The 13,250-nt window shown below is 46.1% G+C and overlaps 1 long non-coding RNA gene across 1 annotated transcript; it reads left to right on the forward strand.

The window, feature by feature from the left end:
• The first annotated feature begins 125 nt into the window (after positions 1–125).
• On the forward strand, positions 126–7,771 carry LOC139589743 (uncharacterized). Its single transcript, XR_011679101.1, has 3 exons — positions 126–3,079; positions 3,552–3,643; positions 7,401–7,771. It is a non-coding gene; the product is annotated as an uncharacterized lncRNA (long non-coding RNA).
• The last annotated feature ends 5,479 nt before the right edge of the window (positions 7,772–13,250 follow it).

The following is a 13,250-nucleotide window of genomic DNA, read 5'->3' on the forward strand; positions in this document are numbered from 1 at the left end:
TCCACTATTGCCGTTGATAAAGTCTACATTTAATACTTGCAGGCCAAATTTAAAGGGGCTGGGGAAAGGGCACAGGGAGCAGGGGAGCTGTGGGGGATGACTGTATCTTTCAGAGTCATGTTTTTCATTGGCAAAGGGATTTTGAAGTAAGAACTTCTGAAGAAGTGCTTAAGACCACAAAAATAACAGTAGCTGATTTTGCTATTTTATTGCCATTAAATGACAACATTGATTAGAGCTGGTTTTACTGTGTAGCAAAACTTGCACAGGGAATGACAAACTGCATAGCAGGTGCTTTCTTCTGCATTTCATTGTTGCTATATTCTGCTTCTCCCATTTAAACAGATAAGTTAATTTCAAAATGTATTCATGTTCTTCCTAGAAATTGGGCCATAGAAAAAAGCTGATTGTATGGGTTTTGTCTTTGTTTTCCATAAATATTCTGTGTATTATCAGGTACTGCTTAAACCACATTCACAAATCAGAAGGTGATTTCTTTTCCTATATAAAGGTTTTGAAAACTCAGAAAGCAGTCTGATAATCCTATCGTGCTTTCTGGTTCTTGTGCTATCGCTAGTAATGGTGGCAGTGATTTTGTAAGGGGGTCTTCAATGATAGTGTTTGTATCTTACCAGAATAGGCTGCAATTTGTGTTTTGAGCTGTACTGGCTATAGTGCTAGCAGTTATAAAAACTTTTGGCAGTAGAGCTGGAGAATATGACTCAAAAACATACAGGAAGCAGATGATGCCAGTTAAGGTAACTTTTTTATGTCACTCATTTGGCTGCCACCTCACAGAACAATAAGATACAGAATGACATCACTGTGGTGAATAATTTAGATTTTTTTTCTTCTGGACATTAAAAGCCACACTAAGAACCTTTTAACACTGCACTGCACAGAGTAGACTCCAACAGCATTTGCAGTCTGAGCAAAAAATGTTGGACTTGATTACAATTGCTGGGCAAAACATAAAGATTAGGTTTAATGTATTCATATGCACAGGTTTTGAGTCTTAATTCTGGAAGAAGGATTACAAATGCAGAACTGACTGAGGAATTTGTATTCCACTCACTGCTCTTTAAAGGCTGGGAACTGAAAGACATCAGTTGGTAGAGACAAGTAGAGAATCAGCTAATGTAATTGTTATAGGTGCTCTGTTGTGTTCTGCAGCTATGACAATGCTTACCAGCTGGAAACCTGCCCAGGTATTAAATCATTTTAGGTTATACAAAATTCCAGTTTAGATTGAGAGTTGTTAACCCTGATGAAACTTTTTTGTTTTTTCCTTAAGCCTTTGAAAAACACATTTTAAAATATGCTACATCCACTGAGATACAGATAATATATTCATTCTTATTCCAATGCCTTTTTCCTATTTCTTATAGAAATTCTAAGGTAATGAAGTGAATTCTTTCACATGCAGGACTGTTTTATCATTAGTGCTGTCTTTAGAACCGAAGTCATTCCTTGTGTTTGAAATCAGTATTTGTATTTGGTTTTAAAATCTTAACTTCCAGGCAATACATAATCTTAACAGTGTTTTATGGTAGGAAAAAGCATGTGATTTTAAAAATGTCAATGGCAAAGCTATTGATAGAAAAGGACTGATTACTGTCTGCAACCTGAATCAATAGTCCATGCTCTGTTATAATGAGGCCCAAGTGCAACCTCCTGCAAGGCTGGAGCAAAATGTGGTGTGGACAGCAGGGAATACATTGGAAAGGGAAAAGATCTTCCTTCTCAGCTTTGTGTCAAGCAGAGACTGAGATCTGAGAGGTGGGAGAAGATTTTGTGTGTGTTGACTTCTCCCTTTGGTCCATACAAGTGCCTGGGGACAGCAGAGTGGCCATGGCACTGTGACTGCTCTGCATTGCCCAGGTGAGGAGAGCTCCAGGGGCTGGGCTGCAGCCATGGGCAAACAGGAGCAAACAGTGCTGGCTCATGAACTGCATGCCTCATTTATTTCCCTTCCTGCAGGGCCAGGCATGCTGTGCTTTGCCTGCAGAGCCATGCAGTGTGGTGCATGGCACATGAACCTTCGTGGTGGGATCGCTACCAAGTGCCTGAACTGCACTAATTCTGGTGCCATTTGATGCAAATGCTTGTATGGATCGTAGCTCCAGGACAGAATCACAGTGCTGCAGAGAGCTGGTGAGAGCACTGCTCTCATGGCTTGGCACAAGGTCACTGTGAGAGAAGCAGAGGATTGAAAATACCTCCTTGGCTTTCCATGACCCTGGCACCATGGGGGTTATGAAGGCAACACAAAGGACAAGTAGCCAGTTAGTGGTGATGCTACTCTGAATTTGACTCTGTGTGTTTTAAGCTAAAATAGATGTTTTATAGCAAGCCTCTTCCATTCTTAGCACATGACCCCACCAAAGCAACATCCTAGATGCTTTGCCATCAAAGTCAGGCGTGTTACTCCTATGCCATTTCCTGTGTGGTTGATACTGAATCAATGACTCTATTCACAATGATGGGTGAAGAATAGATGACTCCTGAACATGTCATGTTTTCAAGTGCTGGTTAAGAATTGGTGTGCCCAAGCAATAGTGGGAAGTAAGTATTTTGTAGCAGTAAGATAAATTCCAGGGCTTTTGGGTACAGGTTATCCTAAAAATTGGTATAGCCCATACTTGTTAAATCCACCTTGTTCATACTAGAGTGTGTGTTGAGGTCCAGACATAGGCTGAGCTTCAGTATTTTCTGAAGGCACTTTAGGTGAAGACCCAGGTTGTTGCTCATATAGTCTCCAAAGTTTAGCAGAACCAAGCCCTGAAGTCTCTCTGTGTATTTCCCTGACGTAACTTGTGTTTGATTTGGATTGTATATTTTATTTAAATATTACCAGAGGCAAGGAATCAGTGAGCATTTAGGAAGACTGTCCATGTGATTGTTCCTCCTTGTTTTAGAAACCTTTGCTTCTCTTCTGGATATGCCTGCTAATGACATCTTCCAGCTATGGGAACTTTCCTGTTTTTGTGTCATGGATGATCAGACTTTTACTCCAAATCGGGATCCAGCTCAGCCCACATCCATCTCTTCAAGAGACTAAAGAGATTGAAGTCTTAGGGTCTGTTATCAAAAGGCATCCTATTCAAATTTGTAAGCAGCAGCATGCATGTTTCCTCTGATTCATTTCTGCCTTATCCATTGGTTTGTGCTGTGGATACCAGATGTGAACATGTTTTTTCATCTGTAATAACGTGAAACCCAAATACAGACATGATGTAGGTTATTTAGCTGATGCCAAAAAACCCATTTAGCCCTCTCAGATACTGTAACTCTGAAATCTGGAAACTCACATTCAGCTGTGTCTCATGTGCCCTTTTGGTATCTCCTAGACTGAAACTACCCTTTATTATTATTATTCCTACAGGTGTGATTTTTTACCTTTGGTCATACTCAACTGTCTATTGTTCATCTGAATGCAATTTTGTAAACTGGTCTGCTTGTACTGGTGACATATCCTTTATTTTTTACCTTTTTTCTCTGTCTTGGTGTCATCCACAAACCTTATTAGCAATCCTTTTGTTTCTTTACAGTTCTTGATAAAATATCACCTGGTGAAGGTGAAGAACCAATTGTGCAGGGTTATGGGACCATATTGCATTTTTCTGATGTTAAAAAATTGTCGGTAAGTAATTGCTATCTTGAAAATCCACACAATGCACAGAACATCCAGGGTGGGAAAGGAAAAATAAACAGCTCTGAGAAAACACAGCTGATTAGTGAGGTCTTCCAGCAAAGCAAAGGGAAGGGGTGCAAGGACTGAGGACTGAATAAAGGGTTGGGGTGGGACACTGAGCTGAAGGTCCCAGGGTGGCACCCAGGGAGCAGTGCCTGCTGCTCACAATGCCCCAAGCACCCTTCCAGGAACCCCATGGTGGTGTCTCAGGGATGATTACTGAGACAGCCAATTTGTATGTGCCACACTGGCTTTGGATTGTTCCGGTTTCTTAATCACCAGGTCTTGCTGCAACAAGTTGAAGGCCTCAAAGAAATCCAAGTGTTTTACATCAGCTTTGTTACATTTATCACTCACCCTTACAATCTCCTTGGTGAAAGATAACAAGTCAGTTTGAAAGGGTCTCTTTCCATAAACTCCTGTTGATTGGCATTAATGATATTTTCCTCCTTTGATTCTTTGTTAATCTAGATCCATGTGAGTCATTCCATTATACTGCTGGGACTCGTGTCAGGAGACAGGCCTATAATTACTTAGATCCTTCTCTCTACCTTTTCCAAAACCTTTTCCAACATTTGCTTTCCTTTGGAGCTTTCCCACTGCCCAAAAAGTTACTGGATATCACAGACATCTGTATTGCTGTGCTTATGTGTTGATAATTACCCAGACAAAGTCAGCAACATTATATGTGCTACTGAAACAAGGGGGGCGTTGAACGATATAGTATAATAACTCTATAGTCATAAATAACCTTTGCAAAAGGAAAGAAGAAATATTTTATTTGCATGTTTATCCTGAGTCTCTGTATCACAACCTAGTGTTATGGCTACAAAGGGTAGAAGGTCAATAGCTGCAAACTGAATTGGAAAAATATCACATTAATGCTGTTGCCCCAATCCTGATTATAATTCACATCACACAAGAACATAAAAACACTTTTGGAGGGAGAGGGGATGTTTTATCATCTAAGCATGGGACAGTTTTCAAGATGCATAGAAGAGCAAGATGAATTAGAAGGAATACTTTATTATTATCAAAATGAAAAGCAAGAATTAAGACTGTCATTATTTCAAACACTCACAAAAAATAAACTCAAGTCCTTTATTCATATGCATCTGTATTTATGAGCAGGCATCTCAAGTTGCTGTAGAGGGCCAGGTTCCCCCTGGCTGCCCCTGCAGCCAGCCTGGCTGGTGCTTCCCAGTGGGAAAGATGTACTCCCTGCTCAGGCTTTGGAGGAACAGGATGTCTTTGTCCCAAAATAGTCAGGGCACCAGCTCTGCTTCTTCCTGGCCAAGAGTGCCTGTCACAGCTTAGCCTTTTTTCACTGATGACAATAAACATTCTGAGATTAGGTCTGTGGTCTGTGTGAATCACAGAGCTTTGTAGGACTTGCTTCAAGTGCCTGGCACTATATAACCATAATAAATGAATAGTCCCTGTTGGCAGTGAAGTCCATGCCTACTGCAGGTATTCTGAGCAGAGAAAATCAAGCCTGTGGTGTACAGCTGAAGAGTTTTCTCCATGTGTCATGGAGTTTCCTGTTGAATAACTTGCTTCAATTTTCTTTTCATGTTACACACCATCACATGATTTATAGGCAAGCATCTACCAACAACTACATAGCATTAATCACCTTTCACTGCTTTTATTCTCTTTTGCCCTTCTCTCTCTTAGCCCAGTACTTCTATGACTTGTTGGACCAAAATCTCCTTTCACCATTCATAAAAATACATCAGAGCAGCCACAGCTGTGAGCTGCTCTGAGCAGGGCAGGAGGGGAGCCCTGGGAACCCTCTTGCCTGGGGAGTGCTGCTTTTTGGGGGCTCTGCACCCCTCCCTTGCCCTCAGTGAATGCCCCCTTTGCCACCTACCTTCTCCTTGGCCCCTTAGCTAGTCTGTCAGCAGAGCGATAATTCTCGCTGGCTGGATTTACCCTTGCAAATATAGGATCCCGTTGAGCTAGTAAATACTTCCTGCCATTGCCTAGGGTTGCCAACAGTAACATTCCCTTCCCCATTTATAGGAGATGCTGAATATGGCATTGGTACTATTAACACCTTTAACATTTCTCCCATTAACATTTTCTGCCTGTAAAAGGATTTTCATATTTTCTGTTGGTTCTGGTTTTACTTTCTTTGGTGGCTACTGAAGCCTGGACCACCTGAGCTTCGAGGAATCAGACCTTTAAATTTGTTTTAAAACTTTTACAATAATCATAGATTTTTCAGTCTAACTTTGAAAAGCAAGACAATATTGGAGAGAAATGTGGGTGTATGACTGAATGCTTTAGGAACCTTTTATATTTACTTTTTTTTCAGCAGCAATATGGAATCAAATACCCATGAAAAAGAGACACCAATAATTATTAATATAAGACTTTTCTGTAGAAAAAAAGGGGAATAAAAGAGGGAAGATTGAAAAAAGGGAAGATAATGGAATGGAGAGGAATTTGCAGGTTTTTAAAGGTTCAGTAAGTGCTTGCTCCTGTTTTTCAAATAGCTTTTCCTGAAAGCATTTCTGTGTGTCTACATTAGCAGATGAGATGGTTTTAACCCCAGTAAGCAGGGACGTGGGAGCAGTGCTGGTTCCTGCTGCCTTGTCCCAGGAGGGGAAGTGAAGGATGGCATTGGAGGAGCTGGGTGGGCTGTGGGAGGCTTCCCAGTGAGAGAGGAGGAAGGGAACACACATGTGGACATGAATGAAGAACTGACAGACTGGGAAGGCACATGGATCTGAGGGATGGGGAGAGAGCTAGCAGCTGGAAAAACATGCAGACACTAACCCTGGGAGTAAATCTCTTCTCACAAAGAGGAGTGAACTCAGAGCTACATTAGGTCCCATGCTGGGTGTGATCCTGGATGGTTTGAGTTCTTGTTTCCTCATCCTACTGAGCTTCAGTGAGTATTGCAGTTGGTTATTATGGGGCTGACCCTCTAGGCCACCCTTTAAGAGGGAGAAAACCATTTTGCCTTCTTATGTGATGGAGATGACCTGTGAGGGCACTTGTCTCCAGGGGACACTGCTGAAGATCAGACACGTCACCTTTAGTCACCTGAGACCGAGCCTGGGCTCACCTGGGGCCAAAGTCTGACTGCAGTGAGTTGAGCAAGGATGTTTGAGGACATTGAAGGGCTCCTTTGGTGGGGCTGTCCATTAGAGAAAAAACTGCTGTTTCCATTGGGTTGCATTTGCCATTCAGTGCCACGTCCTGCAGGCCTCCCCATGGCACTGTGCCATAGATTTCAGGACCTCTGGGGAGACCCAGCACAGACTGGGAGAGGACTCAGGAAATGCACTCTGTCCTCAAGAGACAGCAGTGTGGGGCAGGCACAGCCAATGCTCCTTGGCAGTGCTGACAGATGCTGTGTAAGCATCCATACACACACACACACACACACACACACACACACACATGTATATTTATATTCCTCTGTGTCTGCATGCATATAGCAGGAAATCTTTTGCTCCCCTTGTAAAAGACCCTCCTGGTATCTCTAAGCATGACACACACTCCCCTTGGGAGTCCATGGAGGCTGTAATGTCTTACAGGGTAGGATATATCTCCTTCTCTAACACCTAGGGAAAAGCCTAATACTATTTTCTAAAGTGCTGCCTTGTTTTTGGGTTCATCTATATTGCTTTTAATATTTTATGTATGTGAATATGATGTACTGCAATGAAAATACCTTTCTATCTTTTTCTAGTAAGTGCGTCTTTCAGAACTAGAAATGATGTCAAATGATGGAGAGGAGCTCTGGGTCTGGAAGGCACAAGGAAATGCATAAAAGATGAAGGCCTATTTACGTTTCTCACACGCACAAAAAACCCTCCAACCAAAAAAACAACCCACCTACATTAAAGGAACACTATTCAAGCTACAAAGAAAACCAGCCAGCATGTGGTCTCTCAGTACTTGCACATTAGGATCCAGGCTTTAATTACAGGAGTTCATGCTGCCTTCCCAGAGGGCCCTGCACACTCTCCCTGCACTGGGAGCAGAGCTGTGTGTGGGAGAGGAATTCCCTTTGCTGGGTTAGCTGGGTTACAGCAGGTACCTCTACCAGGAGCAGTATAAATGCAATATTAGCACAGCAGAACGGGCTGATTTCCTCTATGCTCAGCAGTTACACTGCTTTGGGGCTCACACAGAGCTGCTTCAGGTATCTCTCAGAGCAGGATTGTGGCTCTGGTGCTGTTCTGCTGCTAGGAACCATCCATGTTGTGCATGGAGATGAGCCTGGGTGGGGAGCCTTGAGGAAACAGTGAAATGGGAAACCTGCAGAGGCAGCTTTGCTCATGCCCCTGGAGTGGCTGTGTGACCTCGGCTCTCTGAAGGTCACTTGCACACATGCTCACATCTGTGGGGCTGCTCCTGGGTTCCAGCAGAGCACATGGCAGTCCCCAGCAGGCCCACCTGGGGGTGACAGGGCCAGCAGCACAGCCAGGGTACAGAGGCCACAGGGACAAGTGTGATGGGTCCTAGCAGTGTGTTTGTCCCAGTGAAAGGCTGCTGTCCAAGCATCAACCAATGTTTATGGGACATGGGACCAGAAGGTTCCAGCTGATGATGGAGGAGAAACAGAGGTGGGAATATGTGATTCTCCCCAGACATTGCTGAAGGCACATCTCAATGGGGAGAAGGGACTCCTCTTTCCTGCTATCCCATGTCCTCTGAGGTTCACTCCTTCCTTTCCCCTAGCTCCATATCCCAACTTGCCCCTCATCAGCCATCCCACCCCATCTCAGACTTTCCCCCTCTATTCCTGGGATGCCCACATCTCTTCTCTTTACCTCTTCATCCCAGAGCTATCCCAAAAGGTCAGGGACAAATCTGTCATCTCCCAGCCTCACCCTTGCCAGACTACCTTGCCTGAGATCTCCTGCTGTGGCAGCCAGCTGGCATCTCTAGGGCCAGCCCTGGTGGTTAGAGCCTGACAAACTGTGTCTGAAGCAGGTTTTACAGAAAGCAGCCCATGCCATGGTGACAGCAGGCAGTGCTGCCATCAGCAGAGACATCCTGTGCCTGAGCAGCCTGCGAGGCTGGCAGAGGCAGGGCCTCTGTGTTCCTGCAGCCCTGGTGCCCATGTGGTTGTAGCCACTGGAGCACGGCTTGAGGATCATTCTGCCTTATTAATCAGGAAAAAATAATTGGCTTCCTTCTCATGAATATCCCTGAGCTCCACCAGCTCTGGGCTTCATGGTGAGCCAGTTCTGGGAACCAATTCTGCAGTTAGGAGCAGACATTCCTGCTGAAGTCAGTGGCTTCTGCTTTCCATCAGGCAAGGTGCTGGCTCCGAAATTCCTTGCAGTTGCCCTCTCTCCTGAGGAAGCTGAGTCCATGCATGGTTTTGTGGGCTTGTAAGCATTTCATAACTTAATAATAGGTCATATAAATTCATTTTTTTTGCTCTGCCTTTACTCTTTAGAAAGATGGAAGTTGTTTTTTAAAAATAAAGCATTGCATATGCTGTATGTGGGAAGTGGTGATTTCTAGCTATGGACTGAGGGGGCAAAATTGTATAATGTGTAACTGTATAAAAAATAATGAGTCTGATGCCTGTGTTACTGTGATTTTATACAAGTCTAAAAGTGGAGTCCTGAAGCCAAGACTCAGCCCTAATATGTTATCACTCCATTGCAGAGCTACAAAACAGTAGAAAACAGGTCCGTAGTTAAACAAGAAAAGTTTCTTTAACTTTATTTTTCAGTTCAGCCTATGAGCCAGGCAGTAAATCCATCGCATGATTCAAACCTCTCACTTTTGCACCAGAAGATAGTCTGGAGTAGGTGTGGAGTCCTGGACAGGAATCAAGGACTGGCAAGATGTCAGGAAAATACCTGCTCATCTGGACTGCCTCAGGGCAGCTACCCTCACTTGTCCCAGCTGATGAGCTGGCCCTGAAGTCACAAGGCAGCACCAAACCTGCAGCATGCTGTTCTGTGCCTCTCATTTGTTTGACAGACACGAGTGCAAGGCAGGGTGAAGTCTGAACTTTCTCAGCACTGTGAGTTCAGAGAAACAAAAGTTGCTGCTGACTTGCCAATTCTCAGCCTTCCTCAAACATACCCACATTACCATAACTCTGCTGCCTTGAGGGCTGAGGTGTTCGGGCTGGATTCACAGCACATGCATTCAAACACAGAATAAGGGCAGGGTGAAAATCCAAACCAAACAACAGCCACACAAAATGCCAAGGTACAGCTGTCCAGATAATATAATATATATTTATATATATATATATATATATATAAATATAATAATTTGTGCCCAGCAAGTGTAGGCTCCAGCAGAGTCTGAATAGGAGGGAAGCTGAGGGTCTCTGCCCTGTGCTGCTGGGGATGCTGTCCCAGGAGATGGCAAAACATGGCAGACTGGACCTGTGTGCAAGGAGCCCCAGGCAGGCTGCTCCTCAGTACACAGGCACAGTCCCTCTCCTCCACAGCCTCTCACACTGAGACAGACACACTTGTGATTTGTCCCCATGGGCTTATCCATCCTGACACCCTTGGGCTGTTCTGTCCCCACCCCACTGCTGGGAATATTGTCCCCACTTCCAGTGCAGCTGCCCCTGGCTGTTTGCACCCCTCACTGCCTCTTGCTGTGCCCACAGGTTCCAGGAGCTCAAAGGCCTGATCATCCTTTTGTGCCAGAAGGACAGTCAGTATCTCCACTGCTGGCTGCAAAGCCTATCCTGATGTTTCCATGCTTAAACAAGAGAAAGCTCAGGCTCCTTCACTGTAGGAAGAAGGCTCCCTGGACAAGGGTAGAAGATATCCATATTTCTATTCTCCTGCCAATGAATCCTTTCATTACAAGTACTAGCAGACCTTTCACTACAGTACACAATAGGGAAAACCATAGGTTTGGATGCCAACCAGAAATTTTCTAGTCTCACAAATTTCACACTTTTCATCTCCCTGACCATCCCTCCAGTTGCAGGACAACACTGCAGCAGGACTCCTTCATCTCCATGTGTGAGAGGGATGGGATGGTCCTTCAGTGGGTTTGCCTTTCCCTGGGAAGGAAGATCTCTGGGCCCATGGCTCCCATCCCAGAGCAGCTCCCCATCCTGGGGCACAAAGGAAGATCTCTGGGGCCATGGCTCCCATCCTGGGGCACAAAGGAAGATCTCTGGGGCCATGGCTCCCATCCTGGGGCACAAAGGAAGATCTCTGGGGCCATGGCTCCCATCCTGGGGCACAAAGGAAGATCTCTGGGGCCATGGCTCCCATCCCAGAGCAGCTCCCTATCCTGGGGCACAAATGAAGATCTCTGGGGCCATGGCTCCCATCCTGGGGCACAAAGGAAGATCTCTGGGGCCATGGCTCCCTATCCTGGGGCACAAAGAAAGATCTCTGGGGCCATGGCTCCTGTCCCAGAGCAGCTCCCCATCCCGGGCTGGCCGCTGCGTGCTTTCCCAGTGAGGTTACACAACGGCTCTGGGGAACGGCGTGTTGGGACAAGGCGTGTGAGTCACCAAAGGTACCAGAGTCTTACATAACCCCAGTGTGCATTTTTGGAGTACACTTCATCTGAAGGGGTTGTCAGGAGCCCTGACTAAAGTGACAGCCTGGGAGGAGCAGGGAGGGCAGAAGAAAACTAATACTTCTGTTTCTTTTCCTCTACTCTTTATGTTTGATCCTGCTGGCAAGACCTTCTCTAGATCCAGGAGGCCTTGGTCAGTCAGAGGACCAGGGGAGTCCTGGTGCGTCCCACAGTGTGTGACAGAATCTTCCCCAGAATGGGCTTCACTGTGGTGTTTTGGACAGCCAAACCACTGATGAATGTCAGATCTACATAAACAGAATTAATTTACCTCTAACCCTCTGTCTTCTGATTCTGACTTTGCCTTTTTCTCTCTCAGCTGAGCCTGCACAACCCCACTTTCCCCTCTCTGCTCTTCTCTGAGCTGGTATCATGAGCCTTTCCTTGGATTTCTGCCATCCCATCTGTACAAGCTCTGGGTCTAGTGGATGCAGCAATAGCAGGGCTGACAAGACATGTCTGAACCCCCTCGTACAGGACCCACCTCGGGATCCCAGCACGGTCTGCTGGGCAGAAGGACTTTGCTTGGCTCACAGTCCATCCCCCTCATTGGCAAAGAGGGACACAGCCCAGCTTCAGCCTGGGAGTGTGGCACACTCAGAGGTGTAGTTTGGGAGAGTGTAGGTGGGGATCAGAAGAGTTTCCAAGTGATGGGGTAAATTTCTGATTGCTTTAACTGTGAACTGAATACATCTTCCAGTTCCCACATCAAGTCTCATGGTGCAGCCAATATTTCATGTTTCAGGTTCAACTGAAGTTTCATCAGACAGCTCTTCTGGCTCCAGGATAGACTCTTTAGACAAATCCAGGACAGAGGAGTGTGAAGGGTTATGGCATTGGCTTCTCGCGTAGGGGAGAAAGTGGCAAATGAAGGAATCTCTTGTTATGATTTGAATAATTTCTGCATAAACAAACCTTTAAGAAAGTCTTGGCTCCCTCCCAGCATGGAAGGGGAACACTGCCTGCAGCCTCTACATTATGGGCTCCCCTGATGGCTGAGGTTTCCTGCAGAGCAGCAGAGCAGGGCTGCTGTGGAGGCACCCAGCAGGGCCAGGGGCTGACTCACCAGCAGCCAGGAATGAAATGATGACACATGGACTGGGAAAACATGGGCACGGCTTGGAGCTGGACTTTCCCCAGCAGTGTCCCCTGTGCATGGGCTGGCATCTTTGCAGGAAAGCAGAGACTGGTCCCTGGCACAGCTCCCTCTTACCTTGCTGGGGGTTTCTCTCCGTGGAAAAGTGTTTCAGGGTTGAGCTTGGAGGCTGCATGTATCATGTAATGAATGGAACACGTTCCCAGCAGTTGCCTCTTCCAGACATGTCCTAGCTCATTCTGGGGCACCCTGTGCAGCACCTTTCCCCCACAATGCTCAAAGGCAGTGAGGAGACTGAGAGCTGCCTCTCTTGGGTGAAAAGCCCCTCTGCATCCCATCAAAAGGACCCAGACTTGAATGCCATGAACTCAAGTTCCATGCCTGCATATCTCCATATTTCACAAACACAGGCCAGCCCTGCAGGCATTACTCATTCTGGTGAGCCTGGAGGGGTCGGAGGGGTCGTGTGAAAGAGCCATCAGCTTCCACAGCTGGAGGGAAATGATGCACTTGGCAGTGCACCCCACGGCTGCAGAATGAAATGTGAGTGTGCACACCAGCCCTGAGCACCCCTGCTTCCCCAGCCAGCCTGGGCTTGGGAAGAAGCAGGGCTGAGAACTGACAACCTCCTCACCCTGATGGGGCTGCCTGGACAGAGCCTGAGGCTGCCTGGGGCTCAGATGGCAAAGTGCCACCACACCATATGGGGCTGGTTGCTGTGGCTCTTGCCCCACACCATTGCTGGGCCAAGCAAACCCATCAGGGGATTGGCTGTTTGGGGTTTTGCAAATTTTGCCAGCCCAAGGCGTGTCCCCAAAGAGGACAGCCAGGTGCTCTGAACAGAGCAGGGAGGGATGGCTCCAGAGTCAGGGCTCCCCTTCCCTGTGCAGCAGCTAATCTTAACTGGGTACA

Source organism: Agelaius tricolor, unplaced genomic scaffold, assembly GCF_023055355.1.
Source record: "Agelaius tricolor isolate 1412-34295 unplaced genomic scaffold, bAgeTri1.0.p SCAF_5, whole genome shotgun sequence".
Lineage (NCBI taxonomy): Eukaryota > Metazoa > Chordata > Aves > Passeriformes > Icteridae > Agelaius > Agelaius tricolor.